This window comes from Bos indicus x Bos taurus, chromosome 5 (assembly GCF_003369695.1).
Source record: "Bos indicus x Bos taurus breed Angus x Brahman F1 hybrid chromosome 5, Bos_hybrid_MaternalHap_v2.0, whole genome shotgun sequence".
Classification (NCBI taxonomy): Eukaryota; Metazoa; Chordata; class Mammalia; order Artiodactyla; family Bovidae; genus Bos; species Bos indicus x Bos taurus.
The window spans coordinates 88,493,738-88,506,754 of record NC_040080.1 but is presented as its reverse complement, the minus strand read 5'-3'; the positions used below and the strand labels follow the sequence as shown (position 1 = coordinate 88,506,754).

The following is a 13,017-nucleotide window of genomic DNA, read 5'->3' as shown; positions in this document are numbered from 1 at the left end:
GGCAGTTCTCAGTGCATATTTTACAAGCCAATTAAACATCTTTGTCACTGAATCTGAATGAATTCTGCCAACTTGTCTACTTATTGCTTCATTTGATTATGCATGGTATCTAACAAAGCCTCGATTGCTAAGTAAGGAAATAATAGGAAGAAAGTCTCAATCTTGCTTAAGTAATTAATTTCATCAGCCACAAGACAGGAAGGCCAGAATGAACTAGCTGACTGAGCCAGGAACGTTGAATAGTGATACTGATGCTAAGTTTGTGTCTCAGTGTCAGGTCAGAGCAAATGAACTTGGGCATTTTCTAGATTAGCATAAGTTAGCTAGCTGAGAATACTGAAAGTAACAAGGTCTGAATATAGCACTCTTAAACAGAGCTTAATTACATATTTGTAGAGGGGAAAAAGTAATCATCCTCCCTTGTGGCTCAGACGATAAAGAGTCTGTCTGCAACGTGGGAGAGTTGGGTTCAATCCCTGGGTCAGGAAGATCCCCTGAGAAAGAGAATGGCTACCCACTCCAATATTCTTGGCTGGAGAATTCCATGGACAGAGGAGTCTGGCAGGCTACAGTCCAAGAGATCGTAAAGGGTCAGACATGACTTTAGCGACTGAACAACAAGAGGGGAAGAAACAATCGTGACCCATTGAGACGGGTGCCTTCCCACAGCAGCATGTCTGGAGTATCTCTGGGCTACCTTCCCTGTGCTCTGCTTTTCACATTTTTATAACTTTTACATATTTTAAAACATTTTAACATTATGTGACTTTTAGGAGAAGGGGGAAAAGAAAAACCCAAATTCTCATCTCAATTAAAATTGTACCAAGTCTGTGATTACCTTGTGTGCCTCTCTCCATGGATGTTTTTCTTCACACATTCAACCAATATCTTCAGAAATCTCAATTTCAAACACTCTCCTACCACAGTCACCTCTCTATCTAATTCATTTAATTTAGTGTTCCTAAACCAACCATTTTTCACATGCATTGAGAACGCTAATCCTTTATGTTGACCATATTTTCATTCTCATGCCATTCATATCTTTACTTCTCTCATGAACCAGGAAAGATTCATTCATTTAATCACCTTGGGCAGTTTCTTAATTCCATAAACCATCTTTCCTTTCATTACTTTACATGTCTGAGATAAATGCAATGACTTATGCTCTACATATACCAAACAGGAGAAAAATCACATAAGAGTGATAACTGGACTCAAATTTATAACCAAAAATCTAGACTAGACTTCACCTCTGCAACTAATCCAAAGTAGTTATTTGAAACATCAGTCTCCTCCTTGCACATCCACTGATGGCTTTACCTTTTACCTCTTGATAACATAGAGGCTATAAATAGGAAACTCCCTTCCCTTCTGAGGGGTTCCCAGGTGGTGCTAGTGATAAAGAACCTGCCTGCCAATGCAGGAGATGCAAGAGATGCAAGTAGGATCCCTGGGTCGGAAAGATCCCCAGGATGGGAAGATCCCCAGGAGAAGCGCATGGCAACAGACTCCAGTATTCTTGTCTGGAAAATTCCATGGGCAGAGGAGCCTGGTGGGCTATAGTCCATAGGGTTGCTTCCCTTCCAGACACAAACAAGTCCCTGTATCTTTCACTTCCCTCTTTGCTTTCCTTCCTCTTACTCAGGCATCCCTATTCCCAAGATAAACTCCTCCACTCTTTCTCTGGATCCCACTGACATTTACTTTTGCAAAAAAATTGAGTCATTCAAACTACATTAGCTATTTCTCTCTATATCCATCTAAATATTTTATTAAAGACTGAACAGAATCAGATTGATCTAGGATTGAGGGTGTAAAATATAAGAAAATCAAAGATACTACTGAGTATAGAGAGTTAGTGAAGATAGTTCAAAACTTGAAATTGAATCCCAGAGTCAAAAAATAATGTGTATAGAGGAAGGATTTAAGACCCAGAGGAAATAGTTTAAAAAATGAGTTTTTTGAAACACTAATTTTTTCCAAGGTAAGTTTCCTCTTTTTGACTGTGGAAAAACACAACAACCATCACCCAGTTCATTCTCCTTGGGCTGTCTGCTGACCCCCACATCCAGGCTGTGCTCTTGTGCTAGTCCTGGGGATTTACTTCCTAACCCTGATGAAGGATCAGGTGATGCTTCTGCTGATCAGTGCTGATTACCATTTCCATGTACCTATGTCTCCTTCCTGGACATCTGCTACTTCTCAGTCTCAGTGCCCAAGTTTATGGAAAATCTCTTGTCTGAAAAGGAAGCAGTCTTAGTAGCAGGTTGTGGCCCACATTGGTATTTGCCTCTGAGGGCACTGAATCCTTCCTGCTCTTAGCAATGGCCCAGGACCACTATGTTGACATTTGTCATTCTCTGTTATTGAGTCAGGTGATGAGAAACCAGCTCTATGTGGGACTGCTGTTGGCCTCATGGGGCCTGGACTTTCTGGATGATTGCATCAGTATCTTTGGAGCTGCCAATTTAGAGTTTTGTGAGACCCATACTATCGCTCACTTCAGTTGTGAGCTGCCCTCTCTCTTCCCTCTGGCTTGCTCTAATATCTCCACCAGTCTAACTGCCCTGGCCTGGTCTTACATCATATGTAACCGTGGAACTGTCCTCCTTTCTATGCCTACATTGTGTCTACCATTGTGAGCATCAGCTTCATCACAAAGCAGAAGTAAGGATTTCTTCATCTGTACTTCCTACCTCACTGCAGTCATCTTGGATAAGTCTTAAATTTTTCACTTGAGCAAGTGGATAGATGGTAACATCGTTTACTAAAATAAGCATGACTGGGAGAATTGCATATTAGGAGGGTGAAGATTAAGGATTTGATTTTTATTAGTTTTGCTGGTTGGTGTGTTGCATTTTGGCTAAACTGCTTACGATGCTTATTAGACATCAAAGTGGAAAGTCAAGTTGAATGTCAAGTTAATGGTCTAGGGAGAGATCAGGGCTAATATTTGGGGGTATATGTGGTATTTTGAGATATAAGATTAGCACAGAACATCTAAGGAAAATGAAAGGAAGAGAAGGTTCTGGGAATTAGCTCTGGAGCACTCCAGAATTTATAGCTCAAGTTGAGAATGACCCAACAAGAGAAACAGGAGTAGCAGCCATTAAGCAAGAAACAAAATCAGGAATCTTTGTGTCACAAAATCAGAGGAAAGAGAATGCTACAAGGAGTATAGAGAGGTCAGTTGTGTTGGCTGCCATTGAAAATTCAAAGAAGAAGAAAACAGAAAAGTTACCATTGGATTTTGCAACATTGACTTTGGAAGTTGTTGGCAATATTGACAGGAGAAGTTTCAGCTAGCTGGAATAAGATGAGGAAAGAATGGCAAGTGGAAAAGTACAAAGAGCAACCATAGATAACTTTGTTGAGAAGTTTTACTGTGAAGGAGATTGAGAAAATGGAGCAGCAGTAGGTTTGAGGAAAGTCGAGGGGTTTTTTGTTTCTGCTTCTTGCCTTTGATTTTGCTTTGTTTCTAAGAGATACTAAAGTTTGTTTAGGTGTTTGTGGAAACGGTCACATAGGTAATGCAATATCAAAATTTGGGGCAGGATTATGGCAAAGAAACTTAAACTGGTGTAATAGAGTTCCTGAGGAAATTCAAACAGAAGTGAATGGTCACTTAATGGGAGATGCTGTATGGGACTCATGCATCAGGTTGGAGATTGAAATAAAATGATCCATGCTATCCTTTATGCTCCATAGAATTCTGTGGAGAATAAAAGTAAGGTTTCTAGAATTCTAAAAGCATTCTAAAAGAATTCATAGAATTCTAAAAGTAAGGCTTATTTGTTTGCATATAAGTGAGAGAGTGTGGGTAGGAGTATGTATGCCTGTAAGTGCACATTAAGGTCAAGTTTTGTCAAACCTGAGGAAGCCCCAGGCTGCTCTCTGGCTAGCAGAAGGGTTTACAAGCCCTCCCACAATAGTGGCAGGAAAGCCAGGGGTCCAAATGACTGACTACTGCTGTTTTCCCATGAGTACAGATTAATTCCCAGCTCCCTGGGGCCCTCATTGCTTCCTCTCACTCCAGCCTGGCATATGGATACCAAGTAGAAAAAGGTTAGAGAAAATGATAGAAGTCATACAAACTGGCCAGGAGCCCTCCTTAGAACCCAAAGAGAGAAAAGAGGAAGAAAAATGAAGAAAAGGAGGATGGCTAAAGCTTTTTAACAGGTACGGACTCAAACCAGAGCCCATGCATCCCAACATTTTAGTCTTTATCCAAAACTAAACATAAGATGACTATTTGCATTGAACACAGTTTTCAACTTGTTGGGGGAAAAAAAAAAACAGCTTTTCCTGGAACCTGAGTTCTTTGAGCATCCTACATCATTCATCTTTCAAAGTGACACAGAAGGCAAGTTAGAGTGAGACTCCACAGTCCTTCTCAGTCCCCAACCCACCAGATGTGAGGGATCTTACTAGGCAACTGTTCCAGACCTTTCATTGCACATTAGGGAGAACTGAGTTTAAGAAGAAGAAGAAGCAAAAAGTGCCTTGCCAAATTCACAGAAGCAGGCCATGACAGATCTGGGATGAAATATTTACAAGATTGAGTAATTTGTCACTTTATTAATCCATAATCTGTCCTTTCCCTTCACTTACAAAATGAAGTTTATAATTCCTTTGAGATGGATTGGATGAGGGAGCTATAATTTCTGGGTGGGCAGCTGAATGGAACATTTTTGAATTATGGGTAGTAACAGTGAGTTTGGAATAGTCTCTGATGGAAGATTTCCTAGCTAAATGCCAGAATCTTAAGCTGAAAGTAATTTGAGAGGACATTTAGTTCATGGGCTTCCCTGGTGGCTCAGACAATAAAGAATCTGCCTGTAATGTGGGAGACCTGGGTTCAGTCTCTGGGTTGGGAAAATCCTCTGGAAAAGGAACTGGCAACCCACTCCAGTATTCTTGCCTGGAGAATCCTATGGACAGAGGAGCCTGGCAGGCTACAGTCCACGGGGTTGCAAAGAGCTGGATAAGACAGTGACTAACCCTTTTTGTAGTTCAGGGCCCCATCTCCAAGCAAGACCAAATCTGTAGAAAGCACAGCCAAATTGCACAGCTCCTTAGAATTTTTCAGAAACAAAACAAAATCTGTAACTCTCCTTTTCATTCTTGTCACAAAACAAACTTTTTTGAAAGTTTTCGTTATCTAAAAGCCTAAATGGCTTGTAGCTACAAAGATTTGCTCAGGGAGCAAAGTCTGCAACTAGCATGAGAAAAGGAGAAGAGAGAAAATCTTTGATATCCTTTTCTTCCTATTCCACAAGAGCACTGCTCCTCTTGTCTTCGCTTCCAGACGTTCTCTTCCCTTCAAAAGCTTGTTTCTTTCCTTTTTAAAATATGTATATTTTAAAAATCTTTATTGAATTTGTTAAAATATTGATTCTGTTGTTTATACTTTTTTTTTTTTTTTGGCTACAAGGCCTGTGGAATCCTAGTTTTCTGACTAGGGAATTCCCTTTCTTTCCTTTTCTACCAGGGACTTTTCACTAGCCTTCAGCCTTTGGCCTCAGGACCAAATCCTCCAGCAATGTCTCCTAGACCACAAATTTGGGATTAAGGATCTGGTAGGGAACATACAGTACTAATAGTAAACATACAAAACTAATTAGTAAATATACTAATAGAAAAACCAAACTACTTGAGCCATTTCCATTCTTCAGCTGAGCCTCTAAGACACCTTCTTAAGAAATGGCTTCTCAGACCAAGTTCCATCTTGTTTGAGACTATAAAAGGCAGAAATATGGTGGGAAGAGAAGATGCATATATTTTGTTGGAATTTGGCTTAATTAATTGTTGAGTTTGAAGCAAAAGGGTAGAATGTGGATTGCTTGTTATCCCCATAAAGATATTTTTCATTAAAAGTATAAAAACCATGTTGTTAAAAAGGCAAAATCATGACAATAGTTCACTCAGCTATTTATTTTTCCATTGATAACTCTACATAAGCCCCTATTATATGCATATTTTTACATAATTTAATGAATTCATACTAATCAGGTATTCTGATCTTTTTACTAGATATCATGAATATTTTGTTTCTGTCTCTCCCCTATAATTATTATTTTAATCATTAGGTAATATTCTGCATTTGTTTCTACAACAATAGAGTAGCTATTCACCAGTTAGTTGATCTTTTAGATTGATCTTGAATTATTGTCTTGAAAATAACCCTGAATATAATTTTCATACATTCCTCTCCTTTGAATTATTTAAGACAAATTTCCAAAAGAGAGAACTTAGATTTCACATTGCAAAAATTATTGTACCAAATATAATATTATGAACAAGGTATAAGATCATATATGACTCACCAAATCTTGCCAACACTGGATATTAGAATTTAAAGTAGCTAATTTCCATTTAAGTGGATCTGCAACACTATCATCATCTGGCTTCAATTTACAAATAGAGCAGAGGTTTCCCATATATTTTTCTAGTATATGCCTAGGAGTTTAGGCTAGTCATCCTTCACCACTTAAATTTTGTCCAAAGAATTGCAGCAGCTAGAAACCATGGCAGAGAGAACCGGCATATGGACAGGTCAGAAAGCTTCTGGAGTCATTCAATGCTAGATGATGAATCCCAAAGTGTAAATACTATAGAGGAATAGGGAAATTTTAAAATATTGAGATGACAATGAAAACAAAATGTGTTAGGTAAAAACTGGAGAGACCTCCCTGTACCCAGCAGTATGCTTAGACTAAACTAAGAAAAATCAATTGACTTGTTAAAGATCATGAGCTACTTATGTTAGTTCTTGTCTGAAATAGTGTTCATACATTAGTAAATTGCTTTTGTTTTGCAATCAATTTTATTCCATTAAGGATGTGTTGTTATCCCTCTTTTTTCCAACAGTGTAACCAGTCTTCCCTGAACTGGCAAATACTAAGTTACCAAATTAAACCAACAGTTGTTGGTATTAGGACCAGACTTTAAGGCCTATTTCTATATAGTTCATCATGTAAACCTTGGTAGATAACACAAATAAGAAAACAGAGATTCAGATTCAGATTTACCCCCTTGCCCAAAGTCTGACTGCCTGCAGAGTAGCTGAGAATCCCATCAAGATCCTCTGACTCTGTTCAGGCCCATTACCATCCATTCAAGAAAGCCACAGAGACCTCAAACTAACTCCCTCCTTCAAAGAGCTCCTTCCTAACCAGGCCATAGAGTGTATGTGACATCTCACTGCCAGTGCAACCTATGGTCTCACCAGTGGGGTTGCCTCTGGATCATATGATTATTCATTTCATTAATTGTTTTACTTAATAATCAAAAATATTTTTATGACCTCCTATATATAGTATAAGGCTTACCCTGTGGCTCAGATGGCAAAGAATCTGCCTGCAATGCAAGAGACCTGGGTTCAATCCCTAGATTGGGAAGATTCCGTGGAGAAGGAAATGGCAGCCTACTCCAGTATTCTTGCCTAGAGAGTCCCATGGACAGAGGAGCCTGGCAGGCTATAGTCCATGAGGTCACAAAGAGTCAGACATGACTGAGTGTCTAATGCTTTCTATGCTGCTGCTGCTAAGTCGCTTCAGTCGTGTCCGACTCTGTGCGACCCCACAGACGGCAGCCCACCAGGCTCCGCCGTAGAACAAGCTTATGTAAAATCTAGCTTTGTGGTGTTTTTATATGTTTATTTTATAAGCCTTTACTATGGACCTACTACATAGTGTAGTAGTAGTACTACTACTACACTAGTACTGTAGTAGTGTAGTAGTGTCTAACAGTGTCAGACTTTATTTTTGGGGGCTCCAAAATCACTGCAGATGGAGACTGCAGCCATGAAATTAAAAGACGCTTACTCCTTGGAAGGAAAGTTATGACCAACCTAGATAGCATATTCAAAGGCAGAGACATTACTTTGCCAACTAAGGTCCGTCTAGTCAAGGCTATGATTTTTCCAGTGGTCATGTATGGATGTGAGAGTTGGACTGTGAAGAAGGCTGAGCGCCGAAGAATTGATGCTTTTCAACTGTGTCCCTTGGACTGCAAGGAGATCCAACCAGTCCATTCTGAAGGAGATCAGCCCTGGGATTTCTTTGGAAGGACTGATGCTAAAGCTGAAACTCCAGTACTTTGGCCACCTCATGCAAAGAGTTGACCCATTGGAAAAGACTCTGATGCTGGGAGGGATTGGGGGCAAGAGGAGAAGGGGACGACAGAGGATGAGATGGCTGGATGGCATCACTGACTCGATGGACGTGAGTCTGAGTGAACTTCAGGAGTTGGTGATGGACAGGGAGGCCTGGCATGCTGCGATTCATGGGGTCGCAAAGAGTCGGACATGGCTGAGCGACTGAACTGAACTGATGTACCTACTAAGTGCCAGGCACTGTGCTGAACTCTGAGATAATAATAACTCATAGATAATGATGAATATACTGACATAGTCACTGTCTTCATAGAACTTACTCAAAAATTAGATAGATGTGAAACAAATTCATTCAGTCACTCAACATATATACACTGAGCCCTTTTTATATGTTGGGCACTTGGCACTCTCTTAAGTGCTAGAGATGGAGTGTTGACCACAACAGACCAAATCTTTGAGTTTACATTTCAGTAGAAAAGAAAATTGATAATCAGTATATTAAAAAATACCAAATACTGGCATGTGCTGTGAAGACAAAGCAAGGTAATAAGACAGAGATAGTCTGCAGGGGTGGGGACAGGCTGAGGGAGATTGGGAAAATCTTTCTTGCATAGTCTACAAAGGTATTATTTTTACAGCTATAATAAGCATAATAAATGAGAAACAAGTATATCCCCCACCCCCCAAAAAAAGTTACTGTGTCAGCAGCAGAGACTTCCCTGAGGAAACGTGCCGGAGTCCAGCTCCAGCAGCCAGGGAATCAGCATGAAGGGGTGAGCGGTGTCTGTGGATGATGATGTAGCCCCTGATTCATAGTATGGAACTACATGTTTATTTCAAGCTTCAGGTTTTCTTTTATACTTTGACAAAAGCATTAGGTCAGAGGTTTGACATTTTTAGTTTTCCCCACCCAGATTTATTGTCTCCAGAAATCATTGTTGTCCTTCAAACAGAGTTCCTGCTTCAGCGATTCTCTCAGAATCGGCTTTACTATCTATTATCTACTTTCTCCTGTGTGTCCTATACTTAACTTGTGATTACATTGTAACTCATGCCACATTCCTCAGTTTATTTCTTATCTTTCTAAATCCTGTTTGCCCCTAGCATCTTAAGATCACTATCTCCTAAAAAGGCTTCTAGCTATTCTTAATTATTCCTAAACCCTAAACTCAGCAAACTACTTTTGCTATAAATATTTCCCTCACAAACAGGTCTCAGAAAACAATCCTTCCCATGGCCTCAAGCTGCAGCCTATGTGCTCATCCTGGGACATTCTTTGTAAAGATCCTTGAACAAATGTCAATGGTTATTTTATAGATTATTTTCTGGGCACAACTGTAGAAGGCTTTGTGCTTTTTCATGCTTCTCTCAAGCACCTTAACATTCTTTCCAGCCAACTCAACCGAAGAAAGGAAAGAACAAGTCAGAATCACAAGGCCTAACTTCTTCATCCCAGGGCCGTGCCTGCAAGATGAGGAGATGGGGTTGGGGCCGTGCCTCCATTTTGTCAGTAATGCCTTACGCAGCTCCTGACATCAATGACCTTTGAGCTAAGATGTGAAGGCTCTTGGCAGGATAGGCAGAGAAAGAGAAGCAGGAATGATGTGGGGCCCGGTGGGGGGCACAGGGGCGTGGTTGCTGAGTGGTGGAGCTGGAGGAAGAGGCTATATAGGTCACTTCTCATCTTTGGGCCTCAGTCTCCTCACCTATAAACAGAGGGCACTGGGCTCCATGACCTCCAATGGACCCTTCAGAGCAGAGAGATCCATGATTGACCATGCTGAATAAGCTCAGGGACCCTTTGTGAGTTTCTCTTCCTCTAATTTCATTAAATTTCTGTTATATGAAACTCTGTCCTAGGGTGCATCTTCTCTTATGATTGGGCTCTCAGTGGCTAAGTTTGTTAATGATTCTTTTACTCATATATTCAGCCCAAATAATTTTCCTGAACTTCAGGACTCTAGCTCTAAGTGCTTCCTGAATGTCTCATCACTGTCTCACAGGCTCATCAAACACAACATACTCAAAACTGAGTATCCTCTTTCCCTCAAACATGCTGCTTTTCCTGGGTCACCTATTTTAATAAATGAGACCCCTCAGTCACCAAAGATAGAAACCTGAGAATCTTTTTTTTATTATTATTCTTTTATCCTATCATTGAATTGATGATGAAATTCTTTTTTATTTGTTTTTGGGGGGGTTTTTTTGGCTGTGCCAAGGATCAAACCTGGGCCCTGAAAGTGAAAGTACCAAGTCCTAACCACTGGATCACCAGGGAATACTTGAAATCGTTTTGAATACAGTTAATGATATCTTTCGGGCTTTCTGGGTAGCTTGGCTGGTAAAGAATCTGCCTGCAATGCGAGAGACCTGGGTTCGATCCCTGGGTTGGGAAGATCCCCTGGAGGAGGGCATGGCAACCCACTCCAGCATTCTTGCCTGGAGAATCCCCATGGACAGAGGAGCCTGGCGGGCTACACTCCACGGGGTCTCAAAGAGTTGGACTCGACTGAATGACTAAGCACAGCACAGTGATGTCTTTCGAATATGTCTCCTCTCATTTGCCCTCATTGCTGCAGCCTCTGTTAACCCCTTATCATCTCTAGCCAGGGCTGGTGCAATGCTCTCCCAATTCTCCTTCAACAGATGTTCCTATGGATTACAACCTCACTTCCTTCAAATTTTTGTTCAAGTGACACTGTCTCAGTCCTTCCCTGACTACTCTATTTTAAATTGTAAACCTCACTGCCTTCCTCTATTCCATTAACAATCTCCCTTTCCCTGATCTATAATTTTAAACAGCACATAGCATCTTCTAACACATTATACTTATTTATTATTACACCTATTATTTCTTATCTGTTTCACCTGACTGGAATGTAAACTCTGATGTGTTTAATGATGCACCGTAGGTCTAGAAGCATGCCTGGCACATAGAAGGTACTCAGTACGTGTGTACTGAATAGATGAGCTAATTGCCCTGACTATACGCTCCATCGTTCATCTTCCACATGTCCACTGGGTGAATATTTCTAAACTACCAATCTGATCACATGACCCACATATTGGTATTACATGCCTCCTGACATCACCCTGTACCCACCCAAACAAAGCTGATGAAGTTCCTCAGAGATGTACTATCAGCACATGTCTCCTTGTATTTGATCACATCATTTCCTCTGCCTGGAATGCCATCTTCTATTTTATCTCCATAGTGGAGTAAATTTCAGTTAGGCTTAAGCATTTTTACCTCTTCTTTGAAGGTTTGCCATGTTATCTAGAGATGATTGATTCACATTTGTACCAGCACTGTATCCTGTGCATTATGTTATTATAGCCTTTATTTTGCTTCTTTACGTGTCTGTCTGCCCCTGTTAAATTATATTTCTTTAAGGGCAGCAATCATGCCACGTGCAACTTTCTATCCTTGGGATCTGGTAGAGTGCCCAGTACTTGGATGCTTATTAAATATTTCCTGAGTAAATGAGTATTAAAAATTAAAGAAGCAATTATGGGGGGTGAACTTTGGAAGGCTGCATGCCTCCAGAGTTGAAGTAGTGATGGGGGGGTGCCGAGTGTGACAAAGAGGGAAACTCCTTGACTTCATAGTTTTTATTTATACCTTTAAGCTGTTAAGTTACATTTTTCACAGGGGAGGCAGTCCTATTCACCTGGAATGACTCAACTGCATTATATTTCTTTTTAGGGCATCTCTAATCATGAAAAATCTCACCATCATTACTGAATTTGTTTTCATGTTATTTTCCAGAAATCCCCAGATCCTGAACATGCTTTTTGCATTGTTCCTGGTGATATACCTCCTGCCTGTGTTGGGGAATCTGGTGATGATCCTGGTGATCAGAACTGATTCTCACCTTAAGACACCCATGTCCTTCTTCCTAGGTCACCCGTCATTTCTGGATCTCTCCCTTTCTTCAATAACCATGCCCAAGATGCTGGAGAACTTGTTAACTCAAAAGAAAACTATCTCTGTGTGGGGCTGCATGGCCCCGAGTTTCTTCCGAATACTCTCTGGGAGCACAGAGGCCTGCCTGCTCTCTGCCATGGCCTATGACCGCTATGCTGCCGTCTGCTGCCCTCTGCTATACAGTGTGATTGTGAACAGGCCTCTGTGTGTTGGGAAGCTGACTGCAGCTTGGGCAGTGGGGTTCCTAAACTCGCTGCCAGACAGTCTTTTCACGTACAACTTAGTTTCTGTGGCCCCAGTGTCATCCCTCAATTCTGCTGTGAGCTGCCTTCACTCTTCCCTCTGTCTTGCCCTGATCCTACTGCCAATGAGGCCCTTCTTGCTGGGCCATGTGCATTGTTAGGATTTGTGACATTTCCCCTGATTCTTTTCTCTTATTCTAGAATAATCTCTGCCATCATAAGCATCCCTTCTGCTGGGGGTCAAGGCAAAGCCTTCTCTACATGTTCCTTCCACCTCACTGGGATGCTTTTATTCTATGGGACAGCCTTATTTAGGTACATGGCCCCTCTCTCGGACTCCATGTTGGAGCAAGTGGTCTCCATTCAGTACAGTGTGATCACGTCCTTGTTAAACCCCCTCATCTACAGCCTCAAGAACTAGGAGGTGAAGATAGCCCTGCATAGAGTGTTGAAGCAATAAATGTGCCCCTCTGTATGTGGGGGATTCATGTTATCTTTGGTTTGAAGACAATGAAAAAGCATAGTCAGGGACTGTACAGCATTAATGGCTAACTTGGTCACTTTAGAAATTTGCCATTTGATGAATATAACCTCTTGTGTGTGGGTAATAGAGCTCTAAGTGTGTGATTGCTTATTTTATTGTATTTGATAGGAAAATAAAGTGAAGCCTGAGAAATAAGCATTGTGGTGGAATAATGTAGACAAGAGTCCAAATTTGTTTGCCTTTTTTT

At 40.9% G+C, this 13,017-nt stretch overlaps 1 pseudogene; it reads left to right on the top strand.

Moving 5' to 3' along the window:
• The first annotated feature begins 11,835 nt into the window (after window positions 1–11,835).
• Window positions 11,836–12,707, top strand: LOC113893554 (annotated as a pseudogene).
• The last annotated feature ends 310 nt before the right edge of the window (window positions 12,708–13,017 follow it).